Genomic DNA, 6,412 nt, shown 5'->3' with positions numbered 1-6,412 from the left:
AGAATATTATATATGTTGCTGTGTATACTTGTGATGATTGATGGTTTATTATGTGTTTGATTGATGAGGAATGCATCTTGAATTTCTGTTATGATAAGATGCAGAAAAGTGAATGTTTAATTATGTATGTGCATTTGTAAAAAGGTGAATTGATGAGTCTGAACTCTTGGAGCTGTGATAATCATTCTTACAACTTTGGTTAGTAATAAAAAGATAGAATTATAGTTTTAGAGGAATTTTAGGCTTAAATATAAGATTTGGTATGTGAGTAGTAGTGTCAATTTAGCCCAAATCTTAGAACTAGCCCTCAACCCTCCAAAATAATTCTAGCCTACATCTCCAAAAATTAAAAAATCATATTTTGTAAGCCCAGCCCTAATTAAGCCCTCCCAACAAAAATCAAATTAGGGCTGGCCCTACCAGCCCTAAAAGCTCCAAATTCTAATATCCTCCTCCCTGAACAAGATGCTAAAAGCCTGAAACGGTGATGCTGAAGATGTACTGAAACAGTGCGGTGCTCTTCCTCCTCCTTCTCCTCTACATTCTACTTCTGCGTGCTGCTCCACCTACGATGGTGGCTGACTTCTGCGCTCTACTCCTCCTACGACGGTGGCTGTACCCCATGGACGACGCGGTGGCTGCTCCTCCTCCCTAACGTGGTGCTCATCCTTCTTGACGCAGTGGACGAAGTCAGTGGCTACTTCTCCTCCCTCATGCGGAATCAGAGGTGGGTTTCTTCATTTTTTGTCCCTCTGAGTTTCTTCTTTGTTTGCTTGCAACACCCATCTTAATTCTCTTGTTAATAAACCAAGGTGGGTGGTCTATGGCCACCGTTTTTCTGTCCCTCTCTGTGATTTCAAAATGGTTGAACTATGAATTGTGAAATGTGAACTTGAGCTGTGAGCTATGAACTTGTTTCTTCAATGGTGTATTTTCAGGTTAATTGATTGTAAATATTTTGATTCCTCTGTTTCCTTAGAATTTGAGCATTGTTTTGAGAATTTAATATATATTTTCATAATTTAATATACATGTTTCATACTTTATGATATTTTCTGATTAGTTGATTGTGCCCAACAAATTCAAGTTGTTAAGCAGTACATTTCACTTAATAAAAAAAATAATTAATTTAAATTGAAACGTGGTTATGAAATACAATCTAAAATAGTTTCCATGTTGAGTACTACAATAATCCTGTTCAGTGGTTATTTCATGTGTTTGGTGAGTTTTCTATCTCATTTATTTGAAAACTTTTTGTAAAATTCAGGGAGTAACCTGTTAATGATTGAGTTCAAGGCCTTTTAGGTTCTGAGGTGCACCACAGGTGATGCAATTATGGAAATGGTTTTAAAGGTTTTGTTAAAGCAACTAGTTAAGGAATCAAGATTAGGATAGGTTTCGAACTTTTGCTTCATCAAATGCATTGAAAAGTTGAAGTCTTTTATATTTTCCATATGAAATTGAGCCAAGCAAGGCAACTAGTTAGGTAAACCCGTAGTTTAATAGTTTGGGCATAATTTTACAACTTTCCTTCTCCTTTGAGTTTTGGCTTCTATCTCTTATGTAATGGTTGGTGATAAGAATTAAAATGTGCAACCTCGTTGAATGGTCGAAGATTGGCAAAGCCTTAACATTGGCTGTTGAAGAGTTTTGCATATAGTTGATTATGAAGAAACAAAAACATTTTGCAGTGGAATTTAGTTTATGCAATTATGAATCTATCAGATAATATTAATTTATGCTTTTATTTCTGCTTGTCCTTGAACAGGATTATACAGTACTCAACATGAAGACTATAATATGCTATTGTAGAATTTCCATTTTCCAATGAACTTTAAATTCTAGTTTATTATTCAGTTTGAGGAATTTATTTGGAGGTGTGGTTGCCTTACAGATATTTTTCTCATGAGAAATTTTTTTCTGTTGCTTCCTTCTGTTTCTATTTCAAGAATTGATGACATAGTATAACATGAATAAGCTGGAATGATTTATAGTTATTTCTTCACATCACAGGGAGCACAAAGAAACCTTCCGAGGACTTGTACCAGTCGCCTCAATCCAATTTTGGTAACTATTATTCCCTTTTTGTGATTTTTTGTCATATTGCTATTAACTTAAAATGTAGAGCCATCTTAATTTTGTCCTTTCTTTATTTGTAAGTAATCTCAGCTTTGTGGTGTTTTCAATTTTCTATGTTAAATTTGATCTAATTGCCATTGGCACAAACATGCTCCTTTATTTTCTGTTGTATGTGTTTGGGTCCGTCACTTTGAATTTGGTAGTAAAAAAAAGAGACACTTCATGTAAGAACTCGAGTTTTGTATTGATGTAAGAACCCAAGTTTTTCACGCAAAACTATTTTTATAAAAATAATAATTTTAGTTCCCGGAATAGATTCAAAACTTAGAAGTTTTAATTTGAAATTATAAAGGTGAAATTTGGTTTCAATGGATTTTTCTGAGACAGAAAATGTATTTTTTGAAAAGAACCGCGAACCGGCAAACGAACCAGTCGAACCGATTTAAGTCTGTCCGATACTGTGTTTTTAGAAAAATAAGATTTTGAAAAATTGATTTATTATTTTGAAAGGATGAAAAATAATTTAGAAGGCACTAATCTTAAAGGTTTTTGCCCAAAATAGGCCAAATGGACCTAAAACGCTAATGGGTTGAATCGGGTCCAAATCGGACCCAAGGTCCAACATATATAAGCCCGCTTAATGAGCTTTTCAGCTCATTTAACTTCATTTTGAAGAGAGGGGTGCAACATAGAGGGAAGAGAGGGAGAAGAGAAGTTACTATTCACTCTCCTCTTTCGGAAACCATAACTTTTGATCCGGAGCTCCGATTGACGAGCCGTTTGTGGTCACGTGAAGCTCTCGACGAGCTCTTCCTTTCTATCTAAGTTTTTCTGGTAAGAGCTTGAAGCTCACTCCCCAGTTTTTTGCCCTAAGTTTCTGCACATTTTGGGTTTAGTTCTTGAGAAAGTTTTGTAGTTTTGCTTGTTTAGGTGATCTGTAGTAGTGGGTAAATGTTGAATTTTATCCCTAATTTCGTCGGATAAGGTAAGGTTTCACTAAACCCTTGTGTTTAGTTGTTTTGTGTATATTAGGTTTTGATGTTGGTATATATATGTGTTGTTAGTTTGAGCTTTGGTATTTGTTGGAGTTGGTTTAGGCCCTTGGATCAAGTTTGCTGGTTTCGTTTTGACGTTTGGAGTGTTTGGGAATCGGCCAAGGTATGGTTTTGGTTTCCTTTATATAATATTTCTGGACACTTAGGCTAGTGGCCCATAGGATAGGATTGAATTAAATTGGTTGTTGGAATTGTTGCATGATGATGATGCATAATGATTTGAGGATTTGAGTTGTTGAATGATGATTTATGATGAATTATGATGGGTTGATGCTTTTTGAGTATATTGATGAATTATGATGTTATAATGATAAATATGGTGTGAAATAGTTAGATTGAGATGAAATGAGTTTGGGTGTGATGCTTGGTATTGATAGATGATGAATATGGATGAATTGTGTGGTGTGTGTTCACTACAAAAAAAACAGACATAAAATGGCATTAATATTACGGCGGTTCAGAGATTATGACATTAATATTATGGCCGTAATATTTAGATATTATGACATTTTTTTGTGGTGCCATAATTAATTTACACTTGATGGCGGTTCTTGTGGATTCAGGCGGTTTTAAAACGCCATTACCACATTGTATAAAAAGGCCCAACCCTAACTTAACCTTCGTTACACTGTTCCATGCGGACAATGGCCACTTTGAGAGAACGGTTGAATCTCTGCCACTCGCGATCTCCTCCGGCGACGATCCTCTCCAACGATGACTCCTCACGCCACAGTCTCCTCGTACAACTTCTCCTCCTGCAACATCTCCTCCAGCAACGGTCTCCTCACGCGACATCTCCTCCAGCGCCGGTCTCCTCTTGTGACGTCTCCTCTGGCGATGTCTCCTCCAGTGACGGTCTCCTCTTGTGACGTCTCCTCTGGCGACGTCTCCTCCAGCGACAATTTCCTCCGACGACATTTTTCTACGCAGTGATCTCGTCTATCGAGCTACCATGCTGCGAATTTCTCCTCCGGTGGCATACTAGCAAGGTAGGTTCTTCCCCCTCTTTTCCTTTGTTTTCTTGAAAATATTTCATTTTGATCGATTGTCTTAGGGTTTCATATGCATGTGAATGGCAATTAGATTGTTGTTTCTACCATTGATCTGATAAGCAATAAGTAAATCATTTGGCTCTCTACGATGATTCCAAGCTTTTGCCCTTGTGCTCCAAGCTCATCTCTCTCTACATCTCCTCACTCTCCTCCAACTCTATGCTGTTCGCAACAAGGTTTGCCAATTCTCCATTTATCAACAATTTTGAGTGTTTTGCTTTTATAATTGAAGATGTTGTTACTGATGTGTGTTGATTGTCCACCTTTTGCTAATTCCAGTACTTCCATCCAGATAATATGTCCTCAGAAGAAAAGTTGAAAATTGAACTTGCGAAGGTTAGAGATGAGTTCAAAATGTCAGAGTCATATTGTGGATAGGCTCGAGTTCAAGGTAAGGACTATTATTAATTAACTGTTTTATTTATGAGAAACATGTGGAAAGACGGGAATGAGTTTGCTTTAGTTACCTTCCTATGAATTTGAAACATTGTGTGGCTGTGTTATTGCAATATAGGTTCATAATTAGATGAAAGTGATAATATCATAAGTGTCTTGGAAATGCTTATGAAAATTGTTATAAGAACTTATTAAGGAATCAATGATGTCATTTTGGTTTCATGCAGATGCACAACTCACAACTAAGATTCAGCATCTATTAGCTGTTCTACACAAGAAGGTGAGTTACTTCTTCTAACATCTCTCATTGATCTTAATCTTCTATATATTGAAATGGAAATAACTACTGGTGGCAAAAGAGAATTTTGAACCAACCAATTTCATATGGATCTGGAGCTATTTCTGTTTGAGTTAGACTTTTATTAAGCTGTATGTATGTAAAGTTATAGATAAAAACCAATGGTCCAAATAAGCATCCTTACTACTAGTATATCAGATGGACGAAAAACAGAGCAGTATCCTATCTTTATTCTCATGATATGACCCTAGTGCTAGCGGGATATGTTACAGAATATTAATCCCATCACTTGTCCAGCAATTTCTTGTTCACGTTGTGCAGTTAATTCCAATTTTATTGTAAGTTTCTTGTTGAGTTGGCATGCAATGATGCACTCAGGTGCGGTATCTTAGATCATTGGATGCTCAAATTGGACGCTTATCTTCACTAACATGAAATGATTTAATGAAATTAAGCTCTTTGAAGGACTTTTACATGGTTTCTAGCCATAATGGGCTAACATTTTGCCATTAACATAGATTTATGATATGGAGACAAGTTACTTACAGGATCCTGGGCAGTGTGGAAATGTATTGAAAGGATTTGAGGGATTCTTATCTTCCTCAAAGAACACTGCACTGTACGGAGTTTCTTCTATTTAGCTTTCCTTTTAAATTTTGTTTTGAAATAGTCAATGTCATTATCAAGAAACCTATTCTTCAGTCTCTTACCTTATGAAGTTTATTTCATTTCTCCTGAGCAGCAGTAGCCTCCATATTGAGGGATCTGTTGCACATCGCCATCTGTATCCTGTAGTATATGGCATGCCATTTTTAATTCAGGATTATACTCTTTTGACCAAAGTCTGTGGCTGTGCATTTAGAACTTTTTATCATGGATGAGTTAATGTGTACACTTGCATGTAATCTTACTTATTCAAACTAAGTTTTCAGTGTGTGGAGGAAAGAATGCGTGGACTGATAAGTAACTTGATTAGAATGTCAAAACAGGTTGGTTGTTCTCTACCTGCTTGCAGGAATATTCTCTCATAACTCGATAAAATTTCTTACTTTCAAGAATTTTCCTACAAGCGGGTTGATTTTGAGAAGACAAAGCATCAATTATAATTTTATGGTACATGTTTTCTTCCTGAATTTAAAGCATGGACATCATTGAATCTATTTAAAATAAAAAAAAGACAATTTAAATGTTGAAAATAAATTGATATTTAATTTAAATATTAGAAATTAAAATAGTATTTTATTATTTTTTATTGGTAGAAGAACTAACCTTTTTAACTTTAACAAATTAAATTTACATTATATTGTAAAACATATATAACAGGGGTCTCATGGCTACCCCACCAGACGAAGGACAACTTATAAACATGCTGGTTAAACTCATAAACGCAAAGAAGACGATGGAAATTGGTGTCTACACTGGTTATTCTTTACTCTCTACTGCTCTTGCTCTTCCTTATGATGGAAAGGTCTTTACTTATTATTATTATTATTATTATTATTATTATTATTATTATTATTATTAAAATAATG

General features: G+C 35.4%; 1 long non-coding RNA gene across 22 annotated transcripts in view; it reads left to right on the top strand.

Moving 5' to 3' along the window:
* The window catches only part of LOC107648760, a 10,543-nt gene continuing 4,405 nt past the window's right edge, over nucleotides 275-6,412 (top strand). For 4 of the 22 annotated variants that reach the window (XR_002348779.1, XR_002348778.1, XR_002348796.1 and 1 more), the window contains exons 1-5: nucleotides 277-727; nucleotides 2,014-4,123; nucleotides 4,218-4,362; nucleotides 4,466-4,577; nucleotides 4,810-5,869. This is a non-coding gene — a long non-coding RNA (uncharacterized LOC107648760). Of the gene's footprint in view, nucleotides 728-2,013; nucleotides 4,124-4,217; nucleotides 4,363-4,465; nucleotides 4,578-4,809; nucleotides 5,870-6,412 lie in introns of all 22 variants that reach the window. The other 18 variants (XR_002348790.1, XR_002348789.1, XR_002348788.1 and 15 more) reach the window with 12 other exon arrangements.

This window comes from Arachis ipaensis, chromosome B06, assembly GCF_000816755.2.
Source record: "Arachis ipaensis cultivar K30076 chromosome B06, Araip1.1, whole genome shotgun sequence".
NCBI lineage: Eukaryota > Viridiplantae > Streptophyta > Magnoliopsida > Fabales > Fabaceae > Arachis > Arachis ipaensis.
This window is presented reverse-complemented; position numbering and strand designations above follow the sequence as displayed.